We start from the raw sequence: 20,153 nt of genomic DNA, 5'->3' as shown, positions 1-20,153 counted from the left end.
GCTTGTGCAGGGACATCAGTTGTTTCTCAATACATCATTCCTATGACCTTTGTGATCTGCGAGTGTTTGGCCAGACGACATCAGTATTTCCTGCTACAAGCCCAGATAATGTGATGCAAACCTGTATGTACAATTCCAAGGGTGTGTCCATTTCACAGTTACACATTATACACTGTCTGTCTGGGGTACTTTCCTCTGTGTATTGCTTGTATATCTGGCCTAACAGTCATGCCATGTCCATCTTTCAAATGGTGGCACATATTACCTTCATACATTTACAATGGCTTACTGCTAGAATGTGTCATACTGGGGAGCATTGTGTTTGGCACTGCAGTTTTGAGGGCTTGCCCCTGTCATCGGTAGTAATGGGCAATGGCCACCAGGTCAAACCTCACCATGCACACATACCGACCATTCTCACACAATATGAAAAACACACCAACCTAACACATGCATACCTGCATACTGTACAAATGCTACAATCTATTCTGCTACCTTGGCCACCTCAGGTCATCTGTGCTCCACTGGTATTATACCTACACATACATGTTACTACATTTCTACATCAGATTGAGGGGAGCACACCTGACTGTTACTACATTTCTACATAGGATTGGGGGCACACCCTGAATGTTGCAATGTGTCTACAATGGATTGGGGGGCACACCAGACTGTTACTACATTTCTGCATAGGAATGGGGGGCATACCTGAATGTCTCTACATTTCTACATAGGATTGGGGGGGCACACTTGAGTGTTTCTACATTTCTACATAGGATTGGGGGCACACCTGACTGTTTCTACATTTCTACATAGGATTGGGGGGCACACCTGACTGTTTCTACATTTCTACATAGGATTGGGGGCACACCTGACTGTTTCTACATTTCTACATAGGATTGCGGGGGCACACTTGACTGTTTCTACATTTCTACATAGGACTGGGGGAGCCACACCAGACTGTTACTACATTTATACATAGGATGAGGGGGATACACCTGACTACTACAATGTGTCTACATTGGATTGGGTGGAGCACACTAGACTGTTACTACATTTCTACATAGGATTCAGGTGGGTACACCTGACTGTTAATACATTTCTACATAGGATTGGGGGGGGCACACCTGACTGTTACTACATTTCTACATAGGATTGGGGTGGGTACACCTGACTGTTACTACATTTCTACATAGGATTGGGGAGGCACACCTGACTGTTACTACATTTCTACATAGGATTGGGGGGGCACACCTGACATTTGTACACATTTGCTCTGACTGTACTGTTATGTCAGGTACTCCATTTCATTCTGTATTCTAACCTTTCATGCTGACTAGAGGCATATCAGTGTACTACAGGTCTTAGGTTTGATTGACCTACATATCAGTTTCTAACTTCTTACTCTTCAGAACTAACATCCCATTGCCTGACCTGATGTAGTCTGTCTGTGTAGGCCTGGGGGGAGGTTACCCATAGCCACCATTCAGAGGCCTTAGCACAGCCTTTGTTTGTGTTTGTCTATACCTGTCCTGCTGGCTGAGACTGTTGTTGGGTATGTGAACCTCCCTGACTGGCATGTGTGTGTTATATGGACACATATGGCCCAGCACATTTCCTGCAGTGGGTTTTGTCGCCATGTGTAGTACTGGCTACTGTGGTGACACCAGTATTTGTTACAGATCTCATGCTGCCACTATAGGTGTTTACTATCTGCTGGCATCCCATTCAGCCACCTGATTCCCTTGCATGCTCACATCCACACCATAGATACAAGTAACAACACATACTTCTCCATTCAACAATTGGTAAGAAGACTGACTTACCTTGTGGGTGTGCCAGTATTGAGGATGGTGCTGGAGGGCTGCCTATGCCGGATGCACATAGTACACTCCCTATACATGGTTGAGCACAGGTAGTGTCATGTTTGGCATCCCTTTTACTGTATGTGTGAGTTAGAGAGAGGTGTCATTCCCTGGGTCCCTACTGTGTCAGTCTATGTGCTATGCATTGCCTCTTTGCCAAGGCCAGGGCATATTGGTCATGTCTCCATCTGTCTACTGGGGCAGGCTCAGGTTGTTCCTCCTCTGAGTCACTCTGTGCCTGTGCAGGCCTTGGTAATGTTGTGGGGGGGGGGGCTGTGTGGCCCTGCCCTGTGCTGTTCCTTCTGCAGCTGTTTCTGCAGGATCATATTGTGTACCATGGCACATACAATGACAATATGAGTACATGTAGCTGGTGAGTACTGCAAGGCTCCACCGGATGTGTCCAGGCACTGGAACTGTGACTTGAGCAACCCAAACACACACTTTATTATAATTCTTGTCTGTGCGTGTGCCTCATTATGGAGTTCTTGTTCAGGTGTATGTGCATTTCTGATGGGTGTCAACAACCATGGCTCAAGTGTGTAACCAGCATCCCCCACTAGGTGACCATAAGGGATGGCCCCATTGGCAAATCTCTGGTACAGCTGTGTCAGATGCCAGATGTGGGAATCATGATAGCTTCCGGGGCAGCCAGCACACACATTCATTATAATGTCTTGGGCATCACACACAACCTGGCAGTTGATGGAGGGGAAGCACTTGTAATTGATGTAGACCCTACCCTGCTCACTGGGTGGTTCTTTGATGCATATGTGCGTGAAGTCTATAGCACCCACTACCTCAGGATATTCTATTTGGTGGAAGAGATGCATTATGCTGTCCAACGCCTCATGGGTGTTTGGAAAATATATGTGCTCACCAGCATGTGCTGACATGGCATCCAGGAACTGGTAGAGTACCCTGGATGCTGATGCCTGTAAGATTCTCATAATATTTCTAGTTGGCCTTTGGAAGGTACCTGTGGCTACTATTCTTAAGCCTACATGGTATCCACTGGGATGTTTTCCCGTCTGTTAGTTCTGTGTGTCAGTCATGGCCAGCACAGCTCAACAATTCGCTGTAGGAGGTCCCTGTCCACTTTATAGCACTCCACTGGTTTACTATCACAATGCCGACGTGCACTTGCATGGCTATGAAGTATTTGAACAACAGAACACAGCCCCCCTGCATAACTGTGTGTTTAGGCTAGTTAGGTAGGTAGTTACGGGATGGGTTGGAGTGCTGTGTATTGCCGAAAATGTCGCAAGCGACATTTTCGACAATACACAGCTGTTTTCGACATTAGAACAAATCGGAAATGTCCATTTCCGATGTTTAAATTCGAACATTGAGACGCATTTTATTTTGCATTTTGATTTTATGATAGTAAACCCACTCCACTATCTCCAGCTCATGTAGCCCCTGGTAGGTTACCCTGGGTCTGTGCACTCTTCTCCGTCTCCTCACTGTGGGTTGGTCAACAGAATTCTCATCCTCACTACCCTCAACCTCTTCCACATGTTGATGTATGATAGCTACTGCAGCCCCTATCATTTTGTTGTTTTGCTTGTTAAAATTTCCCTGCTTGTATACACCGGTGGTGTACAGTATGTGGGAAAAATTAGAGGGAAAGGTGTTTGCATAGTTTATAGTAGTGTTCTGGGCTGGGCTGGTCTGCTGCCTGTGTAATTGGCTGATTCCAATACATTTCACCTGCCAGCTATGCTAGTTCTCCTTGATTACCTTCCTACTACTGTTTTCCCTTCCCATTGCCTTCCTGTTTAAGACCGGGGGCACACCGCGCAAACACATTGCTCAAATGTGCACAGAACTGCTATTTCTTGGTTTACTTTTTTTTTCCTTTAAAACCCAGTGCGTGGTGCGCACACCCGCTTAGGCAATGTAAAGAGTGCTAGGCAGCCTCAGACACACCCCCTTGCTTAGCTCTGCTAAATTAAGGGCAAACCCGAGCCACAGGGCTCCAATTCACTTACAGTATGCCTGACACCCCCCCCCACACACATAATGTCAGCTCACTCCTAGGCTTGCACCAAGCTATTCCTGCACTTACACTGTTGGGTGCTGACTAGCACTGAGGGGAAATCTGGGTTTCAGTATCATTCCCCTCATTTGCACAGGATTGCCTGCTAATGCATGGTTACAGGTCCCACATTGAGCCTCCCTCCTTAGCAACCACTATTCACTGGCCATGTTGTCTTCTGCCTGCCATTGAGTATAATGGCAAAACAGTGATTTTGGTTTGAATATTTATTTCATGTTTTTTTTTTTTATTTTTCGCCCGATCCCGTTTGCATGCCGCTGCCTATGCTTAAACAGTCAAAATCATCTAAAAAAATATAAAAGTTATTTTTTTCTTTTTTTTAAACTGTTTTCCATTATTTTATTATTTGTTTTAAATATTTGGCCATTGGCATGCTTTACATGCTATACACACCCTTTATTTGGAGCTGTCATGGCTCCGTTTTGTAGTTTGCGGAAATGTACTTGGTTACTAACTGAGTACATTTCTGCAGATTACACTAGTCCAGTTGCACAGCCAGCTGCCAGCTTCCTGGATTGCAAATTCACCTCATTTGCATGATTTTCACCTGCAAATGGGGTAATTTGCATACAGCAGCTGCGTCCGTGCAGGAATAGTGCAGGAGCGTTTGTGCACATCCCTGCAGCTTATTCCTGGATCGCACGGTGGACATATTGGCTCCTGGAGCTCCTGCACTGTTCCTGCACACCGGGCAGGGCTTACTGAATCTGGGAGTATTGTACAATGAGCATGTATATTGAATGTTTCTGATTGCATGCAATAATATGTTGGTACTGGAAGTAAAATTCCTTCCCATAAAAGGTATCTAGTGTTAGTGTGATTCCATTGTGAAAGTGGAAGCTTATCAAGTTAGTAAGCAAAGTTATAGAGTTGCTTAACAGTGAAACATGTTTAATTTACATTTACATACAAAAGTATGCACTGAAGTGTGATGTTGACTGGTTTATCATTGAATATTTAAGGTTCATATATAAAAGCTAGCTTGTAGAGGAGGAAACTTATCCTGGATCTCAGTAACAGGTATATTTTTAGCAATCTTATAGGAAGTATTTCATTTTCATACTGAAAGAAGTGATGATATTTATCTCTGGGGAATGAACTCCAGCTTTCTAGAATATTGATACAGAAAGATTTTTTCTCTGTTAGTCAAGTTACATGGAGACCTAAGAAAAAAAAAAACATGTTTTTGGCTCTACAGTGAGAATGATGGTTGTTTTCTCCTTAATTTATTGTACAGATGTAGACACTGAGTATAGCTAAGCAGTTTCAAGGTTGAAACATTTAACAGGAATGTGGTTCTGGCTCTAATAGGTAGCCAGTTGGCATAGGTTATAGAATCACAGTTTTGATGCCCAGTAGTCAGTGAGAAAAAAGAATCAGATTTTTTTCCTGAAATTTTAATTAAACAAGTATTGTGTTCAACATACAACAATAATTAGGATGTGCTTATTTTAAACTTTAGAGAACATTCTTAGATGTGGCCTTTCTTGAATCTGCTGTTAATCGGTAGGAGATTGTATTTTTAATGTGAAGTACTTCATCTATCATTGCTTCTGTAAGAAAGCTAAAGAGGAAGGTATTGATTAATCCATAAACCCAAATGTTTTTGTTTTGCTACTGTTAGAATAGGTTTATAATCTTTGCCTTTGATGGAAATATCCAGTGTAAAACTGAAGAGTACCTACAGCATAACTGTAGTTTTGATAAAGTTTAATGCAGTTTGTTATTTTGAGGCTGGTTATTCAGTTGGATTAGATCACATTGGATGGAATGTTGCAGGTTTGTGTGAGAAAGCTATTTGAATTTAGCTGGACTGCATTGTCTAAGTATGCAATGCATTTCCTTTTTGTGAGCTTTAGAGGCAAATCACTAATAAAGAAAAAATCAAGAGGGCCTAACAGTGAGTCATGCTGAACTCCACAGGAAAAGATAACAATTTTATATGTAACGTTAGCAGAGTAAACCTGAACTCTAATATTGAGTCGACCAGCTGATGACATTATCTGAAAACAGTTTTATTTTAAGTACTCTACAAATTATAGTTTAAAGTACTCCTTTAAAATCTACAAATAATGCTCCTGATTGATTACCTTTTTTATATCAGTTAAGACAGTACCTGTGGAAGAATAAACAGTGATGTGTGTTTTAGTGACTGACACCAGTGAGAGGCAGTCACTAAAACACAGGGATGGATTTACACAGTATTTCAAATGCAGCTCTCTGCATCAAGCACAATTTCCCCCAAAAGCACACAGGGAACACATTCCACTGAGACTGGACTCTCTGTCTCTCCAGATACCAAACAAGACTCACCTTGGAGCACTGGGTCCCAGTTCCAAGTATCTGACACATACACTTGAATAATTGATTTTTCACACACACACACACACACACACACACACACACACACACACACACACACACACACACACACACCTAGAAAAGGCTGACACAGATTCACCAGCTGTGTCCACTCTACCCAGATTACAGGGTAGCTGCTACCAACCAAATACTCTATAGCTCTTACAAAGGGTAACCAATTATACTGTGTCAAATTAATACTGATATGAATGGTAGAGTGGGATTGAAGAAGTAAGGCTTTTTGGAGTGGCCACAGTGACACTGAAATAAGCACAGGTACTCCCAGGATAATAAAAAGACTCACTAAAGGGCCAGCCACAATGAAAAGGTATAAAAAATATTTAATAATGGATAATAAAAATAGAAAATAGAAAAATACTTAATATTTAGTTACAATAAACATAAAAGTTTTCAGTCATGGGAAATATAAAATGACACAGTTGGACAGAATCTCACATGCAGAAAAAGAAGTAATACTAAACTAATCTCACAGTACTTTTCCTAACTAGACTGAAGAGAAACTGTCCCTAGTTAACTCACTTAATATTGCAAGGCAAGATGTACTGCTGAGATGCTTACTTCCACAAGGCAAGATGGGATATTCCACACATGGAACTGTACAACTAACAACTACTGAACAACTGAATTGTAATAACTGACATAGATATTTTATATATCAGATTCCAAAGAAAAAAAAAAACAAAACAAAAACAACCAAAAACTGCTACTGCCAGAGTTCCATCCTTCAGTTGGTTATAGAATCACATTACATCTAGTCACCTGACTCTGGCACATTTCACATTCAGAACTTTGTTAAGATTCTGTTGCAGCATTATTTTAACATGAGCAACTTTTACAAATACATGTTTAATACAAACGTTTGTGCAAATCAAATTGGCAGTCAAATGACATAAGATTATTTACAAAGCTTCAGCCAACCACACTGGCATATGCCATACATGTACTTGCGTTACTTCTCCTGGTAAAGCTGTAGATACATCACATCATCACAATATCAACCCTAACAAATAGCTTTATGAATGTCACACCCCCAGTATCTGTCCTCCTGCACCAACATGAGACAGCAAACATGTTTAGTGTCATTCCAACATCAAATGTTACCCTGGAGGCATTATCATTTATGGTCACTGCTTTTTTATGATTTCTTCCATTAGCTCTACAAATTTCCCTGCCTCACACATTTTCCATGGCTATTTCAATAAATACAATTCATTTAAAAGCAGGTGCTTCAGTTTGACCATTGTTATTTTCCTTCATACAATTCTCACTTGCATACTGTTTCATGTGGGGAATCCCATTCTTTTTCTTTACCACTGTGAGACTTCATTACTATACAGCTATGAGCCCAATATTCCATCCAGCTGATAACCACCTTTTGCCTCCTATAATATCCTACTGCACAGTTGTTTCTTTGCCACCTCAAATAAAGTTTATAATTAGCTGCCATCATATGCTGTATTTTTTTATTTATTTGTCTATTTGAATGTATCATTTGAAACATTTGCACACTTTATCCTGCACAAAAGATGAAGAGGCCTTCTTGCTTTGACCACAAGTACAGTGGTTAGTTGGTCTTGTTGAACCCCATGAGCCATGCAACTTCACATCTGACGTTACAAAACATTGTCTGATAAAGTCTCACTAATCTACTGTCCTTTAGATCCATCACCTGACAAAGTAGTACCCAGGGCCCAGATTCTTTGCAGTTTATTCCACTAAAAACATAGCATTATCTGGACAGTCACTTAACAGATGTCTTTGTGAAGAATACTACCTCAGCTCATTCCTCATCCTTTTTGTATGGTTCTCTGATACCACAGATATCCATAAGAAGTCCATCTGTTCAACAACTATTTATAGTGACAGTCCTAGCTGTTCCAATTCTTTAATTCCTACCTGTTGATAGGAAAACCTCTACATAAAGGAAATTATGCAGTACAATGCAGTGGGAAATGCAACTGTAAGGGATGGGAAAGGATGAAGAACAGAATAAACATTTTACCAGAAGGTAGCAAAATATGAATGCCATTGGATATACAATGTATGAGGGATGTATGCAGATTATTGGCTGGTGTGACAAATTATAGCTCTGATTTAATTTAAGCATGTACAAGGTGCTAGAACGAGAGAGACAACTCAGTGACTGAATTTCTGTTACTTTGCATTACACTTCATGTGAATGGCTAAGAAAAGGACTTGGAAACAATACAAAATACAACAGTGAATTACCAGGAACATACAAAGGGAAACAACATGATGAGATAAGCAGCAGGGTCAGTTCCATGAAGAGAGTTGTAATTCTCTTCCCTTTACATGTTATTTTCAAAGCTTCATGTAAAATAATTCATCTGCTTTGCAGACCTTACAATGAGGTGCAGTGGTAGCGTTGTTGCCTCACAGCAAGCGGTACTCCCATTCGATTCTCAACTGCAGTGCGGGGAGTGCCTTCTGTTTGGAGTCTGCATGTCCTCCCCGCGGTCGAGTGGGGTTCTGAAAAACATGCGTGAATGGGCGTGACTTCGTTGAAGGTTTGGCATCGAGCTGACAACTTGGCAATATAAAAATCTACTGCCAATCATTAGCACACTGGAGATCTGCTGTGGCGACCCCTAACCGGGAAAAGCCAAAGGACCAACAAAACAATGAGTGCTATATGCATCTTACCCTGAAGCACATATTTTGCTTTGAAATGTTTGTTTGACCGCAACAAATATGTAAACATCTATGAAAATGCACAGTTTCTTGTATTCAAGTATTATATATCTTGAGCTCCATGTATATGCAATATTTCTAATACTCATCTACTTTATATGTTAGCACCATGTTGCTCTACAATTTTCTTTTACTATTCATGTAGCCTGAGCTGGGTCTACAACTGGTCATTTATAATTAGTGCTCTATCCCAGTAAACATATAAACAAGATAAAGAGAGATGTAAGCTGGTTAGGAGAAGGAACAATTGCAAATTCTTTTAAGGTGTAATTACAGACATATTTTGTGACGATCAGTAGGTGTTAAGCTGTTATGCTTATCTGTGAAGCTATGAACCTGTGTGGGTGAAGCATATGGGGAGGGATTCAGTAATTAGGGGTTGTGGAAAATATTTAATAATGGATAATAAACCAATTAAAATATGGAAGAAATGCTTCACAGAGATGAAGGCCAACTGTGCCCCAGGAAGAGTTAGAAACCTGGAAATTGGAGCAGCCAATGGGCGAGAGGGTGTGAATGAGCAAATGACACTAGTTTACCATTTATGTGGGAGAGGGAAAGGTTGATACCCTGCATTTTGGATATTCAGCAATGGCAAGTGTAGAGCAAGCAGCATCAAGGGCAGACACGTTTTGCCTTTTTCACCTATATATCACACATGCCAGAAATTATTTACTGGGAGAATTACATGTGGGTCATCAATGCTTCGGTGTGGAGATACTGTGAGAGTCAGGTGTTATACCCTAATGATTGCCTGGATGAAAACCACCTGCACCTAGTTTTCAAGTAGGGGCTTTCACCTCATGATCAAACAACACCATCTCTTAGAACCCTAACCATTACCAATGCCTAAGCATGGAATATTGCCATGTAAAACAGAATTTTTGGAACCTTTTTGGCTTAAAGTTGAGTGAAAGATATTTGCAATAAATTTCTTGTTTCTCTATTTCTTTGTTTACAGCTTTCCCTCACACTTTCCCACAATGGCATCTTTGATTTATTTAGACTGCTTATCATTCATAAATTATCAACATAACAAATGGAAGATAACTTTTTAGTTATTACTTTATCATCAGAAAGAATCACTTGACTTATGTCATTTAATATTTTATTCAATCATCTATTTAATAAAATAACCTTTATTTCAAAATCAACTCCACCTTACAGGAACACTTTCCATATCTGCATTACTATATATTTTTTTCTAGCATTCCTGTCAATAAGCATTGAAATATATCCTTGTTAGTATATCTCTTCTTAATTTGGTCTTAACTTTTTGAACAAATCATAAGCCTTTTACTGGTCTACCAACCTAAACCCTGATGGGAAGCCATTGTCAGCGTGTTATTTGCCAGAGCTACTTATCACCAAGTTCTTTGGATTGCAGTCCTTAGCTCAGCAGGTCCCAAGTTCTATCAGCCTGAGTACTCCAGATCTGCTGACTTTACTTTTATATCTCGCCATAACATCTGAAAGAATATCCTGTAGATATATTTCCATTTAATCAAGCCAAAACCCATTGAAATGGCCCAGTACATGGCCCTGAAATACTCCCCTGAAATACTAACGTCATTCCCTTTTTAGGTTCTGAGACATAATTTTGTTAGCATTGCCTCCATTTTGTCAGCCTATAACCTTTAGAATTATTTCTGTCCTTACTCCTTGCGTTCCAAGCTTAGACCACATTAGGCACTAAGCCAGATTGATCCCTTGTTCAAGCCACTTTTTAGCACTTCCTATGTCACATTGCCCCTTTACCAGCAAGTCCTGTGCCATTATTTCTCTTTTGTCTTTGGCTGTAGCCTATAATTATTTGCTTCACATGGTACTAGGGAGGAATTGTGAATTTTATCCACATCAAAATGCTGCTGAAGAAGGACTGAGAATACTGTATTTTAAATATTTCTGAACACTGTAGGACATCTGCTTATGATTTCACATACCATTGTTTCCTTTGTTGATCTTGGAAGTTAGTCTCTCTTCCTTGCTTTTTTTTAATCTATGCTAGTTCCTAACTATCCTGTCTCCTCCTTCTTCCTGTTCTTTCCTCCTTTTCCCACTGCCACCTTGTTCTTACCATTATCCAAGCTAACTGACTTATCTTCCTGCTTCGGATTAGTGGGATGGGATAAGTGTCACAAGAAGAGAAGCTATTTACAAAGGATTTTTGGAAATATATACCAGCTTCCAAAATGTTGCCCTCTTTCAGAGGGCATGTTTCTGGGAAGCATGCCTTTCACTACTGGCAAAAAACCCTCTTAAAATGATGACCTTAAAGAAAAACCTATTTTCAATTCTCACCATCATCATCAGACACTTTTTCTAATGTTTCACGGGAATGGGGTATGATGTCAACTGTCACCACTTCTCAGTTCTCAGAGCCTCTCACCTACCTTTTTAAACAGTCATGCTTGCCTGTCTCAGATATTTCCTCAAACAATCCATCCACATCTTGGATGGATGTACCTGTCTCCTCTTTCCTTCTTCCTGTCTCAGAAATCTGCTTTACTGATTTGTTTCTGTCATCTTGCACGTATGACAAAACCACTGCAATCTCTTCTCCTTCATCTTCTCTGTATATGGGCCTACTTTGGCTTCTGCTCTCAAGTTCTCATTTCTTCATTCTTTTCCACAGTGTGCATCCTACTACCCATTCAAGGAAATTTATCTTTATCATCTCAAGCTTACTCAGCTGATCTGCCTTTACTACCCATGCTTCTGTGTCATACAAAAGCACTGGTCATACCACTGTTTTATACACCTCACTTTTCAACTTATTTGTCATTCTTATGTCATTCACTACCTCTGACACTTTGTAGCAGTTGGCTGTAGTACCTCTGACTCTGTCTATGGATATGACTACTCATTCAGACTTCCCTTTTCCTTAGCCACATGTCCCAGTCACTTGAAATTTTTAACCTGTTCCATCATTTCCTCTCCTCTCTCCGTTTTAAGCTTTTTCTGATTCCTCCCATTTGTTAACATGACCATTGTCTTGTCTGTCAGAGCTTGTTTGAAGTGCCACATTATCTTCCTACAGAATCTGCCCCATCTGACTTTTTCACGGATGTGGTACATCATTACTATGAACAGGAGTGGGATCAGACTTACTCCTACCGCTATACACACTCCCTCACAATATCTCACCAAGGGGACACTGACATATAGACTGTATTTATATACCTTACATCATAGACAGAAGTTCGGTAAAAATAAAAAAGATAGCAGGGTGCACAAGATCCAGGATAAAAAAAGTGCCCAATCCTGGTAGGCACACTGGTGCCAGGACTGGAAAAGATGACAGTGTAGAATCCTCAAAATACAAAAACAAAGACGAACTTGAAAATTACCAAATCCCAAGCTGTGGGTATAAAAACTCAGTAAATAATCACAAATAGGTAAGGTGCAATTCACAAAAACAGCAAGGTATCGGAAGGTTTTTTATGTCCTAGTAAAAAAAAAACTCTGTGTTGCATTTCTCGTAAGTCCGCTTATTAATGTTAGGGCAAATGAGTGCTTAAGTGAAACATGTATGGTTGTGCTTAATTATGTATGCATCCATTTCAAATCATTTTCAAAATGCCATGGTAAATTCTTTCTTTATTTTGAGATGCATAATCATTGGTTAGATTAATTAGAGAAGAAGAGTTTATTGGTTAAGAAGTTGAATGAAGGGTCCTGATAGGTGGAAGGAGGAAAGTAAGTGGGCAGGAGTTTACTGGAGATGGTGGTTAATGAATCGAGAAAAATCAGAATAAAGTAAATATAAAAACACATATGTAATAGTAGAAGTAAAGGCATGAAATAAAAATAAGTATTGATATATCTTGACTCAATAAAATATGTATGATAGTTGTTATCAATATAACTTTTTTTTTAGGTTCATAGGGTCCAGTTTACTGGTCGTGGCTGGGAGTTCCCTAAGTATACTGAACTGGACTGAGTACGGGAACTAATAAGTGCACCATTAAATTAAATAGTGGCTTAATAACAGTGGGAGCGTGGGGATAAGTTCCTGGGTTGAACCTGTCCCCGTCGTCTACCCATTAGTGTGTGAACTGTCATGAGGAGAAGTAAGCAAAAATTAAAAATAAAAAATTTAAAAATATATTTGGAGCTAAAAGAAATCTGCATTGAAAATATGATTGTGGTGCAGGCTGTGATAATGGATCCAGTGGGTCAAAGACTGACGATGAGGAAGAGAACACAAGGAGATTTGTATTATGGTGTAAGTTATGAGGAAGAAAACATGAGGTGATTCATATTATGGCGTAAGTTATACATATGCCATACTGTCTCCTCATGACAGTTCAAACACTAATGGGTAGATGAAGGGGACAGGCTCAACCCTGGAATTTATCCCCACATTCCCACTGTTATTAAGCCACTATTTAACTTAATGGTGCACTTATTAGTTCCCAAACTCAGTTCAATTCAGTACATTTAGGGAACTCCCAGTCACGACCAGCATACCGGACCCTATGAACCTAAAAAAAAATTATATTTATAAAAACTATCATACATATTTCATTGAACCAAGATATAGCAATACTTATTTTTATTTCATGTCTTTACTTCTACTGGCTATTACATATGTGTTTTTATCTTTACTTTAGTCTGATTTTGCTCAATTCATTAACCACCCTCTCCAGTAAACCCCTGCACACTTACTTTCCTCCTTCAGGGTCCTTCATCCAACTTCTTAACCAATAAAGTCTTCTTCTCTAATTAATCTGACTATCGATTCTGCATCTCTAAATAAAGAATTTACCATGGCATATGAAAATGATTTGAAATGGATGTATAAATGATTAAGCACAACCATACATGTTTCACTTAAGCACTCATCTGCCCTAAGATTAATAAACGGATTTACAAGAAATGCTACATTGAGGTTTTTATTTTTTACTTGGACATAAAAAACCTTCTGATACCTTGCGGTTTTTGTGAATTGCACCTTATCTATTTGTGATTATTTACAGAGTTTTCATACCCAAACTTGGTATTTGGTCATTTTCAAGTTTGTTTTTGTTTTAGTTCTGGCGAGCTTAATCAGGATCTGCCACTCTGAAGCACGCAATACTCAAAAGCCTACTTGGGAGGGTGGCCTAATGGTTAAGGTGTTTGCCTTACAAACACAAAGTACAGGGTTTGAATCTCACAGGGGATAACTGGCTAGGCTTAAAATGGCTCACAAGGGCAGTTAGCCTAGTACTAACCTATGAACCTATGAACCTATATACTAAACAGGCTCAATTCTGCATACTAGATGCTTTGTTCTGAATCCTCAAAATACAGAAACATGCCTACAATGGGGCCAGGCCCAGGGGGAGGAGGGCCCCCCTGTTGTAAAAGGAAGTAGTAGTCCACAAAAAAATCACAAAAACTGATAGGCCAAAGAAGAGCCATGAAGATGATAAAGTGGACTATTAAGGATAAGAAAGAAATTATGTTTTGTTACTATTATGCAAAAAGCCCAGAATTTCCAGACACAAGATATACAAAACAATTAGAGAGAAATTAGAGGAAAGAAAAATACTTCCACAAGAAAAACTATCAGAAGCTTCAAATAAAAATGTGTATTCATTAATACAACAGATTTGTGAAAAATAGTATATAGATCAAGAAACATTGATCTGTTTGGAAAAAGAAGCATCTGAAGAAGTGTAAAAATATAAACAACAAAATCTAGACATTTTTAAAAAGTATAAAAAAGAAATACAGACATGGGAAAGAAAGAAACATTTGATGTGGTGCATTATTTATGCAAAGGAGAAAGCCAAATTAATCAATATAAAGAAGGCAGCCCAAAGATATTCGAAGAGAAATGAATGTAGAAAAGAAGATTAGTAAAGTTGTTGCATCTTCCGGCTTTTCCCGGGTAGCGGTCGCCACAGCAGAACTCTAGTCTGCTAATGATTGGCAGTAGATTTTTACGTGTTGAGCTGCCAGCCCTGACGCACAGCCTTCATTGAAGGTATGCCCATTCATGCATATCTCCACTCAGAAGATGCTCTAGCTGAGAATCGAACCGGTCAGCTTCTTACTGTGAGGCGACAACGCTACCGCAGCACCACCACCGCAGTATAAAAGAAGATTAGTAAAGTAGAAGTTAAAAACTAGAAATTGAAGTTATGGAGTGCCTGAAAGTGAAAGATTTGTTGTAGAAGGTCTAACACAGGTTACATCATTCCAAGATGGAGCGAGTCCACAAAGTAAGGAGAAGCAGGAAGATCAGGAGACATCTGAAGAAGAAATATGGACATGGGAAAGAAAAAGAGATTTAATATGATGTAATATTTATGCAAAGGAGAAAGCAAAACTAACTAATATATAAAGAGCAGTACCAAAGATATTTGAAGAAAAATACAGGCAAAGGAATCCAGATATGGAAAACTTTACAATAAAAAAAAGAAGAAGAGAGAGGAAAAGTAGAAAATGAGATTAGTGATGGAGAAGTTAAAGAAACAGAAACTGAGGTTATGGAGTGGAGTACCTGTGAAATGAAGGATTCAGTGTAGAAAATCTAATTCAGAAAGCACCACAACAGGATAGAGCAGTGGATATCCAAATTAAGGGGAAACCAGTGGAATGGGAAGCAATTGGTCAGGTGCCATATGAAGATATTTTGGAGCCTTCCACAGTAAACCAATATAAATGTTCACTTGAAGTTGGACAGCAAGGGAAGGAACAGGAAACTGTAGGAACACTGACACAGTCAATGTTGAGGAGTGATAGACCAGTGAATTCACATACGACAGAGCAATGGATGGCACAGGATGAAATTGAAGAGAATGTGCCACAGGAAAATGCTATAAAACTTTATATAGAATGCCCGCAGGAAATGGAAAATAAAAAATGTGCCCTCAATTTAAAAGAAAATGAGCTAAGAGAAGAGTTGCTTGATTTAATAGAGATAGATAGACACATTAAGATCAATGAAAGAAATACACTGCAGAAGGTCAATAAACCCAAAGTCAGAAGTTTGATAAAACAAATGAACGCAGTAATTAGGACTGTCAATAGAAATCCATGTGATTATACAGGATATACTAATTTGCAGCTAAATTAATAACTGATAAAATTCTACCACAAGAACACAGGGTAGGGAGGGAAAGGAATGGGAAAAATCAAATACCATAATGGAAGTATCAATTAGAGAAAACTATAAAGCAATTAAGACAAGACGTGTCACTTTTAGAAGAATATAGAAGAGGGAAAAGATCAACAAAAATATTAAGAAAGGGACATAATAAAAGCAATGAGCAGTTTTAGAACAGAACAGGCTCTATCCCGCACTATTGCAAATAAAAGCTAAAAGTATCAGCACAGGTGGAAAAACTTAGGAGAAATGCAGATAAATATAAAGGAAAAGTACAAAATAAGCAATTTATTGATGACCCAAAAAAGTTTTGTAGAGAACTGGGAAACAAGGAAAAAGAAATTGAAAGACAACAAAAAATAAGAAATAGATACATTTTGGAGAAGTATTTATGAAAATCCTGTGGAACATAACAAAGATGGTAAATGGATAGAAGAAGTAAAAGAAGGAATAAGAACTTTAAAGGTACATGATATGAAATGGGATGAAGTAACAGTTAGAGATATTAAAACAAAGTTAAGAAAAGCCTCTAATTGGAAAACCCCAGGCCCAGATGCAGTACCTAACTTCTAGTTAAAAGTATTAACATCTTTGCACAAAGATTTAGCTATGAGTAAGAACTATTTATATGCACACCCTGAAAAGACACCAACCTGGCTAACAACAGGAAAAGCAATGCTTCTGCTTAATAGTGAACCTGCAAGCTATTCTAAAAACTATAGACCAATAACTTGCCTTCCAACGACATATAAACTATACATGGGAAGTGATGCAGACAGAGTTTATTGTCACTTAGAAGAAAATTCAATTATGACAGTAGAACAAAAGGGCAATAAAAGAAAATCATATGGAACAAAGGATCATTTGTTGTTAAACAAACTCATAGTCAAGAACTGTAAAAAGGGGAAGAATCTAAATATGGCATGAATTGACTACAAAAAAGCATTTGGTAGTATCTCACATTGATCAACTATATTACAGTGGTCATGAAACTGTGGCAGACCACTTTGCAATTAAGCCATTATAATCAAAGGACACATTATTATCCCAGGGATAAAAATTCAAAGTGAGATATTCCAGGGTGACTCTGTCACCACTGTTATTCTGCCTTGCCCTTAACCCATTAAGCTATCTACTTACCAGCTTAGGCCATGGCTATAATTTGGCTCCTAGAAAACAACAAAGTGTAAAGACTTCTCATCTCCTCTTTGTTGATGATTTAAAACTGTATAGCTCACCAGATGAGAAACTGAAAGTGCAACTGCACATTGCCAAAACTTTTTTCAGATGATATGTGTCATTTGGTCTTGATAAATGTGCAAAAGCAGCATTTAAACCAGGAAAACTGCAGCACCAGGAAAACATCAGTTTGAGACAAGAATGTGACATAAAAGCACTTGAGCAAAAGGGAGTATATAAGTATCTGGGAATTGATAAAGCATCATGAACAAATGTGAATAAAACTTAGTAAGGAATATTTTAGAAGACGTAAATTAACCCATTCACTCAGGTCCCTCCACAACAAGTACAAATATGACCCTGTCATTGTCCATGTTGTTGTGAGTGACCTGAGACGTACCTCCCTGGACTACATGAAAAAAGACATGGAAGAGCTCTCCGATCTTGTAGCCCGGGCAGGTATGACCCTAATCCTGAGTAGTATCCTGCCATCACCCAGAATGATACCGCAGTACAAGGACAAAATAATTGACTTCAACAATTGGCTAAGCTTCTGGTGTCATGTCATTCTAAGGGGATCCAGTATCTGCCTGCCTGGGATGACATGGTCGACAGACCATGATGCTTTGTCAGAGTTGGCCTGCACCTGTCACTCCTGGGATTCTGGATACTGGCTAAGGCTCTTGCCACCCCTATAGTGCCTTTTCTAGGCAAGGTTCAAATGACAAATTCACCACCGTAACAGGAGCAGGCAAATAAAAAACTGAGGGCTAGAAGTCTAAATCTCAAAATGCACTCCCTAAAGGCACTCCTTAAAATGGAGAACATCAATATCTGTGTAGTGACTGAGACCTGGTTCAAGGCTCCAGAGAGCACCCCTGCATTACCAGGCTATAACTCATACCACACTTTTCAGCCATCTAACCTGGACCAGAACACCAAAGGTGGAGGTGTGTCCATATTCATTAAAGATATCCACACCTCCAGGCTAGTTGCTCAGCATAATGCATCCAAGGTTATCCAAGTGCAACTAACTCTGGGCAAAACTGCAATCAAAATTGTAGCTTGATACAGATCCCCCACCATGCCGCAGGATTCTCACTCCTCTTTTCTTGATATACTGGAAAATATTACGGTTCAACCAAACACCCTAATAATGGGCAATTTCAACTACCCCACCATTAACTGGGAAAACTACTCATGTACCAACTCCTTCGCTCAGCCCTTTCTAGAATTCTTACATGCCAGTGCCCTTGATCAACTTATCCACATCCTCACCAGGGGCAACAATATCCTAGACCTAGTCATTACCAACATGAGTTACTGGTGTTCCACACCTGAAGTCAACTCCTCGTTGGTCAGATCCAACCATAAGCTAATCACCCTAGATATCCACATCCTGCCTCCACCCCCCATTAAGGAAACCATGGTAAAACATTTCTTCAAAGCCAACTTCATGCTTCTTAAGACAGAAGTGGTGAACTTCAAGAAACCCATGCAGATGGACAATGCATTTATGACTGCTGAATCCTACACAAATGCACTCTATAGCAACTTACCCTACTGCATGGATCTTGCTATCCCAAACATAACTAAGATGCTATCGTCCAAAAAAAGGAAGCCAATCTGGTGGTCCCCTGCCATAAACAAACTCTACAAGAGAAAGAAGAAACTGTTGCAAAAGAGAGTAAAATCTCATGAGTGGAGGAGCTCCCTGGTTAGCCTCAGTAAGAAGCTGAAATCCCTTATAAGATCCTCCAAAGCTAGCTATGATAGGGGTTGGGAGGGTGGCCTAATGGTTAAGGTGTTTGCTTTACAAACACAAGCTACAGGGTTTGAATCTCACAGGGGATAATTGGCTAGGCTTAAAATGGCTCGCAAGGGCAGTTAGCCTAGTACTAACCTATGAACCTATGAACCTATGAAAACAAAATTGCCACTGATTCTAGGGACAGCCACAAAGCATTCTATAGCTATGTCAAGAATCTCAATGGCAACACCCAGATCTGCTCTGAGTTACAGCACAATGGCATGAAAATTACAGAACCAACTGATATTACCAACATCCTGGCAGATAGGTTCATTGCTAACTTTAGCCCCCTCTCACCCCCTAAAGAGCCAATATCTATGCAGGAAGAATGCAGAGTCCCTGTAATCACAACTATGCAGGTAAAAGCTGCACTCTGTAAAGCCAAAAACATAGTATCCATAGGACCTGACAACATACCAGGCTGCGTTTTACATGAACTTCAGAACAAACTGGCTCCCCACCTAAGTACCATGTTCAATCATAGCCTCACATCAGGCTTTGTGCCCACTGAATGGCACACAGCAACAGTTATCCCACTCCACAAAGGGGGAGCCACCACTGTATCCAGGAACTATCGCCCTATTAGTCTGACGACCCTGGTCTGTAAGGCCATGGAATTTATCATCATGGAACTCATAAACAAAGACATTGGTAACCTCCAAACTCTGGACCCCACCCAGTTCGGGTTTGTAAAAGGCAGATCATGCCTCCTGAACCTGATCAACTTCTTTGAGACAGTCACTAAAGCCGTAGACGAGGGTAAGGTGGTTCACACAGCCTATCTTGACCTCGCCAATGCTTTCGACACCATTTCCCCCCCATTCTGGAATTATAGCTAAACTCACTAAACTAGGTATAAATCCCTATGTTAAAAAATGGGGTGCCAACTGGCTCACAGACAGAACCCACACTGTAAAAGTTGCAGACTCCAAATATGACTTCAAACCGGTGACAAGTGGAGTACCACAGGGTTCAGTCCTGGCACCTTTCCTGTTTGGTATCTACTTATCTGAAGTACAGGCTAACACAGAAGTCCTTTGG

Source organism: Protopterus annectens, chromosome 8.part1 (assembly GCF_019279795.1).
Source record: "Protopterus annectens isolate FY-2018-M chromosome 8.part1, PAN1.0, whole genome shotgun sequence".
Classification (NCBI taxonomy): domain Eukaryota; kingdom Metazoa; phylum Chordata; order Ceratodontiformes; family Protopteridae; genus Protopterus; species Protopterus annectens.
Note: the sequence above shows the minus strand (reverse complement) of the source record.